This window comes from Dermacentor andersoni, chromosome 8, assembly GCF_023375885.2.
Source record: "Dermacentor andersoni chromosome 8, qqDerAnde1_hic_scaffold, whole genome shotgun sequence".
Classification (NCBI taxonomy): domain Eukaryota; kingdom Metazoa; phylum Arthropoda; class Arachnida; order Ixodida; family Ixodidae; genus Dermacentor; species Dermacentor andersoni.
Genome location: NC_092821.1, coordinates 134,601,164 through 134,620,789, shown reverse-complemented (window position 1 = coordinate 134,620,789; position 19,626 = coordinate 134,601,164). Strand labels below are relative to the sequence as shown.

Genomic DNA, 19,626 nt, shown 5'->3' with positions numbered 1-19,626 from the left:
CACCTATGACGATATTAATTCAAATACTGCCAGTAATATAATATGTGTTGTCAGGTGTTTCGCATAAAAATTATTTAGTGTATTTAGCCACCTAAAACACTACTGAGTGATTGCGGTGCTATAATCATACCTAACGTTTAACCGCTTGACGCGAACGCATGCCACTTGGTATGCTGCGCTTTTAATTGAGCCTCCTTAAGCCATCTCGGGTGACTAGCATGTGCTACTAGGCTTGTGGTGCTCTTAAGTGGACGTCCTAGGAGCCAATATGAGTCACGGGGTACGCATCGCTTATGACGAATGTCTTTCGCGCTAACTTCAGTCAATGCGTATTTACCAGTGGGTATGTACTGCTCTTCAATAAAGAAAGTAGTTTCACATTCTGCGAGGCTGGGCGGAATGTAATCGGCGTCATACGAATTCATACAATCGTGTCTGTATACCTATATTTACACAGACGATAAGGGCAGACTTCCCGGTGGCACCGCTAGATGGCGCTGCGTGTCCATAGGGAAACGCGAGGGTGAAGCCCGGCTGTATACACGCTTCTTGCATGACGTGTCTCTTTCCATTGCTTCAAAGAGATTGAAATGTGTGCGTTGTATCTGAATGTTTTTGTTGTTTCTTTGTTTGATTTCACTTGCGTTTTGACTTTCAACGTCTGCCCACCACGCCCGCTCCAACTCCGATAGTTTGTACATACATTCGCACTGTGTACGAATAAATTGTTGTTGGGACTAAGCGCATGGTCTCGTCTTGGTCGTCCTAGTCATTTGTACGTGCTGTTCTTTTTAGCATTAATTACCAACATCCCTATCGTATATTATGTCAAATGTCATGTGGCTTCTTGAGCTACCTCATGTCGATGTGTTGGAACGCGTCCTGATTACAGCAATATATGCTTGTTGTAGATGGTGGGGAGGGTAAACACCGTCAGAATGAATCGATAACTAGTCCAAGCTTGCTATCTTGCAGCTGATAGAAGATTCTCTGTCTTTTTAGCGTGACTTAACGAGCAGGCAGCCTATGTCTTGTAACTTCATTCAGCGAAATTAAGGGAAGGCTTCAGCTACGCTGTCTTAAGTGTGGTGGCCACAGTCAACAGCCCAGTGGTAGCAGAGCATAAATTCAGCGCTAAAATCTGCTAGTGGAGATGCTGGATATTTACATATCGTGTGCGGCTGTCTGTCCGTTTATAGGATCTGTACAAACAGCAGGAGGAATGGATCTCGAAATGCATCTTCACTCTCTTCTAGCCAAAGTTCCTAAGTTTTATTTCAGCGTGCTTTTGGTCATTGTCTTTCGCTCATCTGCCGTGCGTTGCGCTTCGCCTTCATTAAATATCTTGCATCTTAGAGCAGTTTAGCAGGACTTATTCTTGTGTGAGCCAATTTTTACTTAAGGCAATCACCGTAACTTCAGTATTGACACATGTACTTGTTTATTTTTCTCCTGTGACCGCTTTTCACCGGCTAATAAATGTTAAACATTATCGCTCGGAGCAGGACCTACCTACATGAAGTTTCTCCAATGCTATCGATAGTGATATTCGTTGTATGTTGTCATGCCAAACTTGTTTAATCTGACTGCATGCGCGGTGGGAGCTGTGTAGTACCTTCTCTAGTGCACGCGGGTAAAAGCGATTACGCTGTAGTTTTCTACAGGTCACGTAAGAAACCCCACCCGCTTCCTCCGCTGATCACGTTTTCGACAGTCGCCGACTGTGCTCGCCACTATTGTTGTGCTTCGTGTGTCACTTGCTTTTAAGGGCGCAAATTCGCTCAATAAAGAGTTCGTTATGTGATACACAGTTTTTTGTATACTGTGTTCTACACCAACACAACTGCGGGACAATGTAAAGATCGCGCGAATGCTGTCATGGTGAACGCTTCTTTCGCCAGTAGTTAATTTATGCAATCAATACAGAAATGTACGTGCCAATGCGTGGAATCTTTCGCACTGTTGCACGAAAATTAATTAGAGGAATAGCGGACAGCTCGGCGTTAACGGTAGGGTTATTGCAAACACACTGCCATTTAGTTGGCGCACTATCCTTTGTATGTTACTCATTGCTGTATTCGGTTTAGCGCCTAGAAAAAATCTACAAATTGTTCAACTACGAGATCGATAGTACAAGCACATAGATTTTTGCATTGCACATCTGCCGCAACGGCCGCTGCCGAATGGTCCGAGGAGCTGCAGAGCCTTCCTTGTGAACTTTTCAGGCAGATAACGGATGTGGTCCGCGCGGTCGCAGCTGTCAGCGTCCACTAATTCACGGCACATGCATAGGCCACTGCTTCTTGCCTGTAAGGGAAAATACATTTGCCGCCAGAAACTTCATGAATGCAGAGCCAGCGAATCGAAGAAGTCGTATAGCCAATATACTGCCTGAAAATATCAGCAACCGGCGGGAACCAACCGCTATAGTCTTCCTTCCGAATAACGCGCCGCCCTCGCCGAGAACGGCTGTTTAGAAAAAATATAAATGGTAGGATTGTATAAACCATAATTTGGAGCACGCCTAAGCTTCGTCTTTAAGAGGGGAACGCGACAGCATTCATGTATCCCTGACTGCTTCTCAGGCTTCATCGGCAACTGCAGCGTATGTAACTGTAATGTATACAGGGAAACGCTGGCGGCGATCGATATGCTCGAAGGCGAACTTTCTGGTAGAACCACGGTTTCTTGCGGAGGCCGATACCGGAGGTGGCGCACATCCGCGCCAAAATATTACATAATTTTCATGGTTAAGTTATTGTTTCGCACATTAACGTTGCTTAAGTGTGAGAAGATTTAACACAAAAGGCATGCGCTGTCGGTGTTTTGTTTCATGGCGTTTGTTTGTGGGCTCGGATTCTCAAAATTTCGAGGAATAAGTTGCGCGATAGAATAGTGTGGCAATATAGCCAGTATATACCACGTATCATATAGCAAGCTGCGGCTTATGCATATACCTAACTATATTAGCGGGAATTATCGCACACGGGGACGCCTGACGCCGACAGAGAATTTTATGCCCCATGGGGTGCTAACGCTACTGCATTAAAATATGTCAGTTGTGTTCGCTGTTGCATTGTTTTTTGCAACTAATCATCGAATAAAAACAACTTTTATTGCGTGATAGAAAGGAAGTTTCATGAACCTCATTCCTAAGTTCAATGCATTGCAACCGATAGGCATATACGTTTCAATGGGAACTCTAGTATCTCTTCGCTATGATAAATTTCAAGCTATAGACAACAACACTTAGTTATTTCTCATTAGGTTGCTTAGTGCTCTCGCTTCTTGTTTCTTTTCTTTCTTGCCTTTCTTTATTCTTTTATTTATATACTGAATCCACATTACTCTTCCATGAAAATACACACGGTCGGCTGGCACACGGCGCTGCAGCGTATTTTTTGACCGGCGTTGAATAGCATCCCATTCTTTTCACTTCTCCACCCTCGCCGCTAACAGACCCTCAGTTGTTGCCGGCCCGCTTTACCCCCTTTCCACTTTAGAACAAGCCTACCTCATATATTGTGCCGATGAAAGCATATGTCGCCTTGAAAAAGCCAAGTCCACTTGTCGAAACATTGGCTCCCACTTTTCACTTGTTCTCGTTTTTCTCATTGTTTTGAATTTCAATCGCCCGACTTCGCCGTGGCAAAGTTATGTAAAGGGAAGCTTATTGCAGTAGGCTGTTCCTGTGTGCCTTCACAGTTTTGTTTTATTTTCTGGGGTCGAAAATTACCAGAGGTTTATTCGCTGCATGGTACGCGGACGCATGCAATGAGTGTTGGTATCTCGCTGCAGTTGTCACACTCGGCGACTGGACGTGTAGAGCTTTCTGTTGTAGAGGCACCTCAGAGGACCAACGCAATATCCCCTGTGATCTCGATAGAATCCCCAACGGCAGAAACATCCGCTCTTGCAGGCGAAGTGGCATTGTTTGGGCCAACCGGTAAAAAGGTACTCGCATTTCCACTCCGCACAGCTGTTGCTACACAATCCGACTTTCTCGTTCCATCTGCAATCTGTGTGTGGAGAAAAAAAAAGTAGGGAGAACCATGGGCTTCCTGCTCACTTTAGCAATCGTCAGCAGCTTCCTGCACATTATACGTACTGATTTGCATTGTAAGGAAAGTTAGAAGCTTTGTGGCATTGAGATATGTTTAAACATTTGCCATGGTTCTGTTATTTATTTGAGCACATTTTTATATTCATTACAGTGAAACGGGGCAGCCAGAGGCATAGAATTTCAAACCCGCCACTTGGACCCCACTTATCCACTTAACTCTAGACAGATTTTTTTGAAGCGTAATCTTATGACTGTGTCATGTCTTAATATCATAAATAAAATCTTATAGTTACAGATGTCAAGATGAAAAAATTTGGGTGCTAGTATTCATCAATTGTCCAGTTGATATTGAGGAGCACATACATTACTGTCAAAGTCGATCTGATGAAAATTTATAATAGGTGCATCAAAAGTTGATCTAGTCGGCGTTAATTTATTGTGGATAAATAGAGCAAGGAAGTCACATACATATGGGAAAAGAGACAGTGCTCTGTCGTGTCTCATGCTTTCCCCGTACTCGCTTCCTGGCGCTGTCAATAAAGTTTATCATTCTTTGCGAACTAATTAGCCGCCACGTTGTTTGATTGTTTAACCGTTTTTTTTTTTCTACCAGTTTCCGAGATGTGTAGTCTAAGTGGGCAGTACAAGGCGAATGGTAACATCGTGCAGTACCGCCGGCCAACCGCATGGTTTCACCGTCGTTACTTTTGTTTAATTTGTACTGACGGCACTGTTTGTATGTTTGTACTGGTCGTGTGCTTGAGACGCTGTTGTCTTAAATAACGACAATGATGATAACTATAACCGGAACTTTTATTACGATTGGGAGAAAATGTCCAGATGTAGGTGGGGCTCTTCATCGCCCGCTTTAGTTCTGGCCGCTTCTGCTTTGGCCCGATCAGCCAGGCGACGTTTATTGTCTTGATGCGAGCTCAGCAGCGCGGCTTCCCAGGTGTCCGGCGAGCGGGATGCAAGAGGAGAGAGGAATGGATTAAATTTGCTGACCCACGAGACGTCGTAGAGGGAGGGGTATTCTGAGCAATGTGGGAAACTGGCTGTGTACACAATGGGATAGAACTTCTGGAGGAGAGCGAGCTGTCTAGACGCGTTGGCCTTGGTAGAAACGGCCTGCAGAGGTTCCGACCTGCCAGCCGTACCCGGGCAGCTGCAGCTACGGGGGTGGCAAGCTTCGAAGAAGCGACCGTCGAACCCTCCGAGCCTGCTGCAACAACTCGCTTCGTAAGGACTACAATGCGCGAGTCAACAGCCCTTCGACGCCAGCAGGTCTGCGGCGACGACCTGCTTCATGAAGACAAGAATGCGCCACGTCAGCATGCGGACGACGCCGAGATGGCTAGCCGCAGTCGGCGGAGCAAGTATTGTTAGTGCGCACGCCGTCACCGTCAAGGTCTCGTTGGAGCAGGGGAATTCCTGGAAGGAGATGCTGTGCGGTGTCGTCTCACGCAGCTTAGAAGTCGTCGGTCAATGGACAGACGTGGCGGCCACTGACTGCAGGGTCAACTCTGGGATAGAGAGGCGCCTGCTCGGGTCAGGCACCGTGTCTGCGAGAACCCTCTCACCTTGGTGCGGTTAGTGCAACCTGAGCGGAAGTGAGTGTGTAAACCCTCCCCCTCATAGGCGGGTCGGCTACAATGACTTTGGACGCTCCGTTTTCTCTCACCTAGGGATCTAGGATGGACAGAGCCCGGTGTCGACGAGAGCACTACCATGCGCTTACGTGCCGTCTTTGTGCAGATCGCGGCAGCTGGGCTACTGATGTCGGCGCTATCACCGTCACCTGGTCACGCCTACCGATTCCCGGTGGAAATGGCGGGATCATCGCTGGATCTTTCGACCAGGTCAACCGTCACAGAAAACGTCAGCGGACAGTGGGCGTCGCCAACAGACCATCAAGTACTAAAGCGGCAGCCTCACGCCATCAGAACGGGGCCCAGTGTCAACGAGAGCACTACCATGCGCTTACGTGCCGCCTTTGTGCAGGTTGGTGTCGCATATTATGCTACTCCTAAACCTTAGAAACGCCGTTTTCTGTCGACACCGTGGCCCTTGTTCCTTGCTATTAGCTTTATTGGAAGTGTGCCTTTCACGTGGTTTTGCATTACGAGCTTTGTGATGCATCTGCTTGTACTTTTGTCCGGAGACGTTGAGCTGAATCCTGGACCTCTGACAGAGGCTCAGGTTGCAAAGCTCATGAAAGCTGTTGATGTCATTCCTGTAATTCAAGAAAACTAGCAAAAACTTTTGAAGGAGGTCTCTGTTATCCAGTCAAATCAATGCGAATTCACGGAGAAGCTAGATTGTTTGGCAACAAAGCTATCCAAAGTAGAAGAGATTGAGTCCTTCAGAGGCACACAGAAAGCTGTCACGAACCTTCAGTCGACTGTAGAATCTCTGACAAAACAAGTTCAAACTTTGTCACGACAAAACGACGACTTGGAAAACCGATCTAGGCGATGCAACCTTGTTTTCTATGGCATTACGGATACCGAAAGAGAAACCTGGGATGAGGCAGAAAAAAATGTTATCTGTTTGTGTAAGGATCTGCTTGGTGTGAGCATCAGTCACAGTGATATTGAACGCGCTCACAGGATAGGGCGATACAGCACGCAAAAGCCACGACCAACTTTAGTTGCTTTTTCGTCCTACAAAACTAAACAGAAGGTCTTGCTTCAAGGTCGATAGCTTAAAGAAACAGTCTACGCTATGAGTGAGGACTACTCCGCGCAGGTTCGCTTAGAAAGAAGGAATCTAATATCATTCGCCAAAAAGCAAAGTCACCCCTTTAAGCTTCGGTTTAACCGTTTGATTATTGGAAACAGCACCTACATCTTTGATAACGAGGCAAAAGAGGTAGTACAGTGCAGTACATAGCAAACCCACGAAGTTGACCGTTCTGCGCATGACAAACAAAGTCTGCAGCTTATAATTATTAACTGTCGCAGCATAAAAAATAAAACTGACGAGTTCGCGCTCGTAATTTCGCTGCATTATCCGGACATTATCATTGGCACTGAATCTTGGCTGGATGACGCAGTTTTAAATGCTGAAGTGTTCCCAACAGGCTACACGGTTTATCGCTCGGACAGGAACAGACACGGAGGGGGCGTGTTTATACTTGTTTCAGATAACTTGCAAAGCTGGCCGATCGATCTTTGCAACATAGACTGTGAGCTTGTCCTGTGTAAAGTTGCTTCACAAACTGGCAGGACAATTACAATAGCTTCGTTCTACAGGCCACCTGGAAATGACAGTAGAGCTATATCTAGCCTGTCTGAAGCACTGGCGTCAGTTTCTTGTGACGTTGTTCTACTGGGGGGTGACTTCAACCTACCAGACGTGTCCTGGGGCGGCGGTCTGCCGACCAATTTATCAAACTCATCGTTGCATTCTGCATTGCTTGACCTCACAAGTAGCTTCAACCTGACTCAGTGCGTCGAGTCCCCAACCAGAGTTACTGCTCTGTCATCCAACACCCTCGATCTCCTCTTCACAAATGAAGCTGATCTGGTGTCTCCACCTATCTGTGTTCCCGGTATCAGCGACCACGCTGTCGTTTTAACCAGCGTTTCTTATCCACACCAAAATAGAGCTCGGCTTACGCCAAAACTTATATACTTTTATGATCAGGGAAACTACCAGGCAATGAACAGTGAATTAACTGATTTTCTTCCAACTTTTTCACAGGTTTGCTCAGAAAAAGATGTTAACATTGCTTGGCGCGTACTGAAAGATAAAATGGTTGCACTAATTTCGGAGCACATACCATCAAAATTTCTAACTGCCAAACGTCGGAAAGATAAACCATGGTTCACCCCCGAAATCCGTCAACTCCTTAGAAGAACACGCCGTCTTTTTCAGAACCTCAGAAAAAGCAAAATGTCAGTTACTTCTGAAAAATTATTTTCTGTCCAACAAATTTGTAAATCGAAAATTAGTGAAGCGAAGCGTGATTTCTTCAGTACTTTAGACGCAAAGATTCGAAACAATGCCAACATTATATGGAAGCTTGCCAAAAAAAACCAGGAAAGAGAAAATTGGTATACAATGTATCACGTCTGACAATGGCACGATAACAAATGATGAATTGAAAGCCACTGCTTTCAACGATTATTTCAGGTCCGCCTTTTCCGCTAATTCAGCGATGAGCAATATCCCTTTACCGTCCTGCGCCTCAGTTCTTCAGGAAATGCCCGATATCACTTTATCAACTCATGGTATTTTTCAAATCCTTACCAGCCTAGACAGAAATAAAGCGACCGGTCCTGATGGCATACCCAATCGCGCGCTGAAAGAATGTGCTAGTTCTCTTAGCAATCTACTTCATACAATGTATATGACGTCATTATCCGAAGGAATCGTGCCGGGCGAATGGAAGTTTGCTCATGTGGTTCCTGTCCATAAGAAAGGACCGAAAAATAATTTCGAACAATATCGCCCGATTTCTCTCCTATGCGGCGCTTCGAAAATTATGGAACACATCGTATACAGCAACCTAATAAGGCACTTGAATTCGCAAAACTTCTTTTACACAGAACAACATGGCTTTCGCGCCGGATTTTCTTGTGACACACAGTTAACGGAATTTTCTTTTGACATAACAACTGCGTTAGATCAAGGTACTAGCGTTGACTGTTTGTTTTTAGATTTCAAAAAAGCATTCGATCGGGTACGGCATGATTGTATAATTCACAAGCTTCAGCATTTAAAAATTCCCGCTGACCTAATGAACTGGTTAATTAACTACTTCGTAAATCGCAGACAGATAACAGTGGTAAATGGATGTTGCTCATCAGCTGTTCCAGTCACGTCCGGAGTACCGCAGGGGTCTGTTCTGGGGCCGTTATTATTTCTTATTTTTATTAACGATATAGCTAAGAACATCCAGTCGAACCTACGATTGTACGCAGATGACTGCGTTGTTTACCGCTCGATAAACAATTCAAATGACAGCAAAATCCTTCAAGAGGACCTTAATAAAATTTCGAACTGGTGTACCACTTGGTGCATGACACTAAATGAATCAAAATGCAACTACGTGTGCTTTTCTAGAAAAAAAACTGACGTTTCCCATTCTTACAGGCTAAATAATTCGACCATTTCGAACGTAACAGGGGCCAAGTACCTCGGCGTTCACTTCTCAAGCGACCTTACTTGGCAGGATCACATTGCAGAGATTGCCGCGAAAGGGAATAACACACTAATGTTCTTGGCTCGAAATTTTCATCCCTGTCCTCGTCGAGGTACGTCGGATCAAGCAAACTACGACGGTGGTGGTACTTTTTGAAGGACAAAGAGTGCCAAACCACGTTATTTGTGGTAACGTACTCATGCCCTGTTACCTCTACCGACGACAGATAGATGTGTGCTACGGCTGTGGTGAAATCGGACATAGATCCGACGTGTGTCCCAATCCAACAAGTGTTAGAAAGTGTAGGGGCTGTGGAATCACTTCCCCACCTGAAGATCATCAGTGCGACCCCAAGTGCGCTATTTGCGGTGGCGCACACCACACTGGGGACCGAAAATGCAGTCGCAGATTCCAGATGCCTTATATTGTGAGGCAAAGGCGTCGAAGGCGCCAACGACAGCAAGCACGCTGTACACAGGTGGCCGACGACATTGAAGACAGCGACAATCCCCAGCGCAAAGGGGTCATGCAAGAAATTGACCCCAACTTGCGCTCTCGCACGAGAGAACGCTCCAGCTCACGAGGGCGCTCCCGCTCCAGAGGGCGTTCTCGATCCAGAGGACAACCCAGCTCTGGAGAATCTTCTAGTGTTGACCAGCAACCCCGAGGACCTGGGGCAAGATCGAGGTCCCGTTCACAGTCGACCCCAAGAGCAACCTGGGCCGATCGAGTCAAGAACGGAGGACTTGGGAAACCAGGACAACCGACAAGGGCAAGGTCTAGGAGTACTAATGGTAGGGCACAGCCGGAACGTGAGTCAAATCCCCGAATATTGGCATTAGAATCAGAAAATCGGAAATTAAGGCAAGAGCTGTCTGAGCTCAGGGAGGCTTTCAAATCCTTTAAAGAGAGGTCCGAAACACCCCGTAGTCAGATGGAGACAACGGCTCCAAAACCCTTGGCCGGCAAACCTAAACGTAAAGCCCCCCACCCCGTTCCCATTAGCGAAACAGAGGAGGAAGATTTAGAAACCTCTGAGGCAGAGGAGATGGGAGAGAGTGAGGCACCCCCCATACACAAAAAAGTCAGAATAGCCGCAAGGTTAGCCACAATAGACAGGACTCTGGCGAAAATCATGGAGCTCATCACTAATCTAGATGCTCGAGTGGGTCAACTAGAAAGGCCCAAAGTTAAGGCAAAGGCAAGCGCAGCGGCTGCATCGGCAGTCCACGGAGGCACAAACGGTAGCCCGAGCGCGGACTCTAGGGGTTCGGGTAGTCAACCAGTGGTATCATAATGGCTTCAAACGACAACAATAACATTAAAATATGGCAGTGGAATTGTGCGAGTTTCCGAAGGCGCAAGGCTCCCCTGCAGCAGCTCATTAGATCGGCCAAAGTTAAGCCGCACGTTATTCTCTTACAGGAAACACTAGCTAAGGAGGATATCTCTCTACCGGGTTACAACTCCGAAACCTTGACCATTCCAGGGGGTCGGGGAATAGCGACTTTGGTTCGAAAGGGTACCTCCTATGAAACTCACGAGCTTCCCAAGTACAAGGTTGGTCTAGAAGCACAAATGATCGAACTCATCCTGAAGAACAAAAAAGCAGCTAACGTGTACATAGCTAACGTTTATAGCTCTCCGCAAGATAGGAAAAGGGATTTTAAGACCCTCTTGGGCCGCATTTCCAGTAAGGCAGATACAGCCCCACTCGTAGTGGCTGGGGACTTCAACGCTCCCAACAAAGAATGGGGCTATGGTCATCAGAGCATCAAGGGTACTAATTTAGCAACCACGGCAAGTGAATTAAAATTTGCTCTTATTACAGATGCTAACTTCCCCACGAGAACTGGTACCTCCACTACCAGAGATACAACCCCCGATCTTACATTCCTTCGGGGAATTGAAGGCTCATGGGACAATCTGCAGGAGAATTTAGGAAGTGATCACTACATAATTGAAATCATCTTACAGACGCAACCACCATCACTAAGGAAATATGAATACGTGGACTGGGATCTCTTCCGTAAGCTGCGTAAGGAAACCAGCATAGATGACGAATCTTATGAGGAGCTTTTAGATCAGCTAAAGGCAACGGTTAAGAAAGCTACTAAAGTAGTCTCAACAGAAATCGAAGTCCCAAAAATGGACTCCAAGCTAGCTCACATGCTGGAAGCGAAAAATGCCCTTCTAACCAGATGGAAGAGTCACAGACTCAATAGAAGACTTAGAGCCAAGGTCGCCCAAGTTAATCGTGATATCGAAACATACGCGGCTCAACTTTCACGTCAACAATGGGACGAAACTTGCTTAGAAACAGACGGAAGATTGCGCAGAGGAGGCAAATGGAACCTATTGAAGAGCCTACTTAATGACAAGCTCTCCAGAGGTACTACAAACCTCGCCATAAACAGGCTCGTCAATAAACAGATAACTATAGGGCGGACAGCAACAGAGGTTGCAAACGACCTCGCACACATGTACCTGCCACTTAAAAATGAATATGAAAACGAAGAAGAAATAAGCGAACCTTACCCCGGAATATCGCAACCGGACTTGGACAGTGACTTCACTGCAGCTGAGATTAGGCATGCACTTTTTAATTTAAATGGGAGATCTGCCCCGGGTCCGGATGGCATCACAAATAAACTTTTGCGAAACCTGGACGATGATGCCATACACATAATCACGGTCAAAATTAATAGTCACTGGAGATCCGGCACTGTCCCACCGGAATGGAGGGAGGCCAAGGTGACGTTTATACCGAAACCCGGCAAACCACAAACAATGGAGAACCTCAGGCCCATATCACTTACATCCTGTATTGGCAAAGTAGCCGAACATGTTATTCATAATAGGATAATAGAACACATAGAAAACCAGGAGCTTTTCAGACACAATCTCATAGGCTTTCGGAAGGCATTATCCACACAGGACGCCATGCTAATGATCAAACGGGCTATTATTGACGACCCTAGCAGGGACGTAAAGGGCCTCCTGGGTCTGGATCTTAACAAAGCATTTGATACGGTTGCACATAAACATATCCTACATGAAATCTCAACCTTGAACCTGGGAAGCAATTTTTACAATTATGTGAGGTCCTTTCTAGCTAATCGGACAGCTCGGGTCAAACTCGGGATAGTCACAGGTGGTCCATACAATTTAGGCAACAACGGCACACCACAAGGTTCAGTATTGTCCCCACTCCTCTTTAACATTGCCATGCACAGGCTCTCGGAGGAATTGTCCAAAATCCCGAGCTTGGGGCACGTCATATATGCTGACGATATCACAGTGTGGGTCCCAAGGGGGTCACTCGCAGCACTAGAGCAGACACTACAGGCAGCGGTAGACACCACAGAATCCTTCCTTAAGGGCACCGGACTCAGGCTATCACCTAGTAAATCTGAGCTGCTGCTCTTCAGACAGGGGAGACAAGGTGTTAGAAACCTTGTGCCTTTAGAAACTCTGCCAATAAAAATCATAGACAACACAGGACGGGTCATACCCAGAGTAGAGCAAATAAAAATTCTGGGTCTTCTCATTGACGCCAGGAGCTGTAACGCTACGGCGCTAAACCGTCTCACAGGTCAGGCCAACAGTACTTTAAAGCACCTGGGCAGGGTCTCAAACCGAAATGCAGGCCTGAAGGAGGACAATCTCATCAGAGCATATCATGCATTTTTCATCAGTCATGTGACGTACATTGCATCATACCTGAACTGGGGGAAGGGAGAGAAGGCTAAGCTAAACGCACTTATACGCTCCGGACTCAAAAGGGCTCTGGGACTCCCGCACGGAACGAGTACCGAACTCCTCAACAAGTTAGGACTTCATAACACTATAGATGAGCTCATTGAGGCACATTCGATGTCACAAATTGCAAGACTCTCCAACACTAAGCCAGGTTGTAAAATTCTAGATGAAGTCGGAATACTGCCTCGAGGAGGAGACGTCTCTAAGTTCAAAATACCCAAGGAGGTGGAGACACAATTAGTTGTAGACCCCATACCTAGAAATATTCATCCTGTGTACAACAAGGGCAGAAGGGACGCCAGGGCCAAATGCATTCTGGGTAAACTGCACCAACAACACAGCTCAGCTCTTTTTGTCGATGCAACTAGTTATGGATCGGGCAACCGCTACGCTATTGCCGTGGTCGATGAGAGCGGTAAATTAATAAACGCGGCGTCACTAAGAACGACCTCCATTCATGCCGCCGAAGAAGCAAGCATAGCACTTGCAATTACAATGAGGAGAGGCTCCACGATTTTCTCTGATTCCCGTACAGCTATTAGGAATTACTCAGCCGGCTTCATCTCAGTGGAAGCACACAAGTTACTTATACACAGTATTAATACTCATAATTACGACCAACTGGATAGCTCACACCTAGTCTGGTTTCCGGCTCATCAGGGCCACTCGGTCAGCCCCAGTGGCTGCAATCCTAACGAGCAAGCTCACTCTGCTGTGCGAGATCTCACATGCCGCGCATCAGATCAGGAACTGCTCCAGGATGACTGCGGCTCCTACAAAGACCCACTTACTACTTTTCACGAGATCACCTCACACTATAGGGAAGGCAGGAGGTTTTTTCCTCCCCCCCATCAGAAGCTCAACCGAGCTCAGGCAGTCACATTAAGAATGCTTCAAACTAAATCTTATCCCACACCTTTTGTGCTTAACAAAATTGACCGGGATTTTCCCGCGGAATGTAAAAGTTGTGGACACACTTCGTGTCTATTTGATCATATGTTCTGGCTGTGCCCCAACCAAAGGGCTTCGGATCTCAACAGTGAGGAGGACTGGAGTCGGCGCATATCCAGCGAAGTCCTCCAAGATCAACTCCTGGCCGTCCGGAGAGCTCACGACATCGGGAAAGCCTTTGGCCTACCGGTGCCTACGTGGGCGGAGCCACCGACTTAGCCTGGGGGCTTGTGCCCTCGGACCCTAGTTTCTCTGGACTAAAATAAAGTTCTTGCCATGCCATGCCATGTCCTCTGGCAACCAAAAAGTTATTATACACGACATACGTAAGGCCTATTCTTGAATACGCGTGCACGATATGGGACCCTTATCAGGGCAACCTTAAGTACATATTAGAGCGCGTGCAAAACCGAGCGGCACGCTTCATCAATGGGAACTATCGCAGATCTAGTAGCGTCACACAAATGAAAATACGCTTAGCGCTTACGACGTTAGCCGAACGCCGGCGCTGCTTGCGTCTCAAATTTTTTCATAAGACCTTCTACAACAATATTGGCATTAATAAATCAAAATACATGCTTAACCCCCATTACATATCCCATCGCCGTGAACACCCATTAAAAGTAAGGCCAATGAAGTCAAGAACGAACTTGTTAAAGTATTCCTTTTTTCCTAAAACCATCAATGAATGGACTGCTCTGCCTCAGGATACCGTTTCTAAAACATCAAATTCAGCCTTTTTCAATGAACTGCTTGAAAAGTGATCATTTTGCGTGTTTCACTGTTCTTTCTCTCTTTTTTTTTTATTTTTCGCGTTTGCTTGCCTACTATATGTATTTCTGAGTGTATATGTGTTCATATGCTCATGTATGCCCATGTATGTGTGTATATATGTACATATAGTCCATTTCTTCTTCTTTTTTTTTCTCCTTCTTGTTTTGGGATAGTTATGCTGCCTGCACTGCATTATTCGTCACCGTGTTTCTTTTTGTTATGTAACCATAATTACAACTGTTCAACATATGTATTACTCCCCCCCCCCCACTGTAATGCTCTCTGAGCGAATGTGGGACTGTATAATAAATAATAAATAAATAAATAGACAGAGTGTATTTAAGGAGCCGTTGGCGTCTCCTTAGGGTGCATTGTTGTTTCAGTCATGTAAGACTGATGAACTGTGACGTTCTCATGTAGATACTGTAAATAAATCCCATATTCCTTGTTCTCCGATGAGAACAAGTCTTTCCCTTTAACAACGTACTCAGCGTGGATAAGTTGGACAACGACATTGGCCAGCTACCATCTATTTCACGCCCGACCCCAATCATTACAGATGGCGCAAGATCATGGCCTCTTCCCACGTTGTCATCCGAGATTCTGCGCCTCTCGTGCGAAATCCAACATTCGGTTTCAAACTGGCCTTTGAGGAAGTGGCGCTCGAAGAACCAATTGGTTCTCGCTTACGCGTAAGCCATTCTGGTAAGGCGAGCGCCACCTGAGTGAACAGGACCAACCTAGTGCTACAAGTAATCACATCCAAAGCATGCTAAAAGCTTTCCTGGGTTGCAGCCGCGGCTGGCCCTTAATTAATTTTAGAGACATCTTCGTAGACGTGTCGCATGTTGATGAAATTTTCGCGTTCGCCTATTCTAAAATTATGCCGGTGATGTGCAGGGTTGTTGAGATTGAAGTAGGCTTTATTTTCAGACATGGATAGTAATCGAGATTTATGAACTGAGGACAGAATCTTGGAATTCGCGTTTGCTCATTTACTTCTCTGGTGCGATGTTGTTCCTCGAAACAAAGGCGCAGAGTATTTTTGCTGCAGAAACGCAGAGACGACTGCTATGTGCTATCTTAACACACGATAACTGCAGTCGTTCCGTGGCTGTATTGATTATTTAATCCATCAACTCATTCCTTATTTATGTTTGGCTATGATTACTTGTTATTACGGCAGCATCTGAACTATCTAAAAAATTACAAGGTCTCTTATGTAATCCCTAAGACAACTCGAAAGCGAAAACAAAAGTGCCGAACCATTAAAGATGGACGCATGATGTACGCTTAGTCATCCGTGTTCGCTTAGTGATCCCCCTTTCTTCGCTTAGTGTGCTTGGCTTGGTCATCCTTTTTAAGAGGAAGCCTTAGCTCGGTGTCAACTCCGACTGCGCCTTAATTGCCACCAAGGGCGGTGAGTTGGACTCCTACCAAAGGCCGAGGGTACGACTCCGGCCAAAGGTGGTGGGCTCGACTCCCACCAAAAGTCGTAGGTTCGAGTACCTTATTTAACTCTATCTTAATTAACTTAGCCTTCATTACTACACATCGTGGAGCCGACTATCGCATGTGGTCGTGGTTCGACTCCCACCACAAGGTCGAAGGTTCGTAGCCTTATTGTACCTTTCGTATCGTCGACGCGTTTTCGCTCAAGGTCGACTGACTATTGGGATATATAAAGCTTTCGCCTTAATAAATAGCGGCGGCTGCTAGTTTACCTCATTAAAAACGCGTAGTGCTAAGAAAATAAATTACAGCCACTAAGAACGCTCGTAATTACAGGCTGACCAGCGTGTAATGTGGACATAACAAGGAAGTCACAGGCCGGCCCCGCACACGCAGCACAGTTACAGCGTAAGCTGGAGGAGCGGGTGCAAACGAGCTCCATTTGCGGCACCACACAGCACATAGCCTTCGCAGCGAAGTCTCTTCGCGTCATTTTCACGAGAACGATTTGAACAGCGCGCTCGGCGTCGACGGTGAGCTGCGTGTTTTCCTGGGGCTTGTCCTGCCCTCTGCACATAGGCCTGCTGAGCCCGATGTTGCGTGGTTCCAGCTGAGGGCGCAGCCCTAGGATTCGCTTCAGCAGCAGCTCGTACCTTGTAAGGAGGCGCCGTAACGTGTACCGAAGAGTAAACACAGCTATACCACTGAGTGGCGCACATGTCATATCCCTTCACCCGTGGCACAGTACAATGCTGGTGATTATAATTATGATTGTGATGATTTATTGGCATCCTCTTTCAACTGGGATGGTGAAAAATAGTCATCTGGCCTGGTTGAGTTAACCAGTTCCAGCTGCATGCAGCATGGAACTGCAACATATCGGAACACCTGGTGGAATGTAACGGAACTGCAATGCAAAGTTTCTTCGTATTGATGCTACACGGTGTGCATGTCAAATGGCATGACACGTTGGTAATGACGATGACGACAATTTAATGGCATTGCCTTTGAAACGGCACGGTGAAAAACAGTCACCTAGCCGGCCTGAACTAATCAGGCATGCCAGGCATGTTTTTCATGTCATCAATAATTATACCCAGTCTTCTTCTTCCTCAAAACTTCTCCATCTACCTTGTACCGCTACCTATGAAGCTGCTACATGGCGTGCTACACGGTGTAACAATATGCAAGTGCCATGCAAATGCTGCACGTATACACGCTACACTGCGCGAATCTCACATCGCAAGGCAAGTGGCATGATACGATGCTAATGACAATGATGATGAGTTACTGGCCTCCCAATTGAAACGTGGCGGTGACATAGTCACCTAGCCAGCTTCATTTAACCAGGTGCACAATGTATACTTCTTGCGTTCTGGTGCACATCTCCTTAAACTGCTTTTTCTTCCTAAAACCTTCTTCAACTGCCTTATACCGCCACCTGTGCACCTGCTACATTGCGTTGTGCCTCATGGAATAATAATCAACTGCAATGCAAAACGTGCACGTATCGGCGCTACGCGGCGCGCATGTCGCATCTCGTTTCTCTTCGCGCGCTAGGACGTGTTTATAGGGAATTTTTTCGATGCACGCTAGCAAGCGCTGGCGTCGCTCAGTGCTACAGTAGCTGATTCCGCCTATAGCAGGCCCGGGCTGGGTCCCCACGTAACTGGGCATTTTTATTCTCATTCTCGGCGATAGCTGCTACGGATACCGGACACTGGCGGCGGAGGTGGAGGCGGAGGCGGACACTATTGCCACCCGAAACGGCTGTTGGAATGAGCCCGTAATAGCTTACGCTGTAAAACCAATGCCATCTCGACGTCTCTATAGGCAGCTCTCCTTTATGCCTCTCTCACTTTCTGTATACAACGGTGTGTCTCCCGCAAGACATGTCGATTCTAATGTAAACATCAGTCACGTTGTTCTGTTGCTTTGCTGACATGGCACTATCACATTTCTTTTTAGTTGATATTGGGCCATAAACTTCGAGGGACGCTGATGCGTGTCCCGCGATCATTGTGTGCACTTTGCGTTCTTTAGAACGCGGGATAGGATACGTGTACAATTGTGATGTTTCTGTGGTGATATGCATGGTTCAAAATATCTATACGTACGCTTTTGCAGTGACTTCATCAGAGCGAGCAGCTGATCGGTAGTGGTAGCTCGCATTGCTGCTGGTTGAACTTCCTGGCCTCTTACGGGTAGTACAAACCTAAACGCGGAGAGCATGCAGGAAGGTCAATGTAGCTACTCCACGCATCTTTCTTTGGCTCCCACCAACGCGTTGCCGCGTTTCTTCTCTTCTCGCACCGTGTACTTCACTGCTGCTGGAACAATGTTCAATAGAAAATTGTATTCCCCCAAGCCACACGTTTTAGAACGTTTTAAAAAACAATTCACACCTACACAGCTTTAGTGTTTCTATCTCGATTTCGAGCGCCGCCTAACTTCTATTTGAGCAGTCACTTTTCAACAGCAACGGCGAAATTCTAATGCTCGGATTCGTTGCCAAGCAGAAGCGCCCAGTCATGACTCTGTTCACAGGAATTGTGTAGCTTTGTACTTATATATTCTTTAAATGCGTGTGTCAACCTCCTTGTACATTTTCGATATAAAGCTCGAAGCGAATGAGCAACTGCGCTGTGTAGATATTGTCTTTGTCAATGTGAAATTATTAAAGTCAAGAGAATTACGCTAGCCATAACCCACCCGGCCTCGCACTCTATTCGCGTTAATCAGCGGCGGTCGTGGTGTAGAACTGCCACTATTGTTGACCCCGGAGACAAGTGTGCGGGGGAATTGTCTTTGCGCTTGTTGCTGTAATGAACCAGGGCCGCTGGATGAAGAGAAAGCTGCGGCTTGCAGTGTCGGGCGGGCTGCGATGGGAGTGAGTGTGACAGCCATGGTGGCATTTGCGGCCGCTTGGCTGCGCCGACTGGCGCTAGCTTTCGGGGACGGGGCGTGTCGGGCGAGGGCATTCTAAGCGCGTTGCTGGCGCACTTTCGACGCCGATTCCAGACAACAGTCACCAACTGGTGGCAACACGGCGGAGGACAGCGTTTTCGATGCACGCGACAGGCCGCACCTCTTTTTTAGTCCAGTTGCCGTGAACAAACTTAAAATATTACTTCAATATGGGCAACGTTCCGTGCAACACCTGAATAAAGGCAAGAAAGGTACCTGCGGCGCAATAATAACAAACGTTTTTTTTTAAAGCTTGTACAATAATCTTGTTGTTCTTTTTTCTGGTGCGAGGAAATATACAACTGTCCCTTTCAAGCTCACAACTTTCCACGACGCCGAGCTGCCTGAAACGCTTTGTTTTACCATTTGCTTTGTCTTTTATTGCGATTAGCTTTCGTGGAATACCTCACGTACTGTTAGAGGTCCATCTGCCTACCCCTCTGTCGGTGTATGCCTCTAACCATTTTATCGCCAACATTGCTCACTGGGTGGCACACTGTCTAATAGA

General features: G+C 46.6%; 1 long non-coding RNA gene across 1 annotated transcript; it reads right to left on the bottom strand.

Annotated features, from left to right (window-relative positions):
• Nucleotides 1-3,694: 3,694 nt before the first annotated feature.
• On the bottom strand, nt 3,695-18,768 carry LOC140213012 (uncharacterized). The gene is made up of 2 exons (XR_011889950.1): nt 18,269-18,768; nt 3,695-4,019 (listed from the first exon to the last, which is right to left on the bottom strand). It is a non-coding gene; the product is annotated as an uncharacterized lncRNA (long non-coding RNA).
• Between the last annotated feature and the right edge of the window lie 858 nt (nt 18,769-19,626).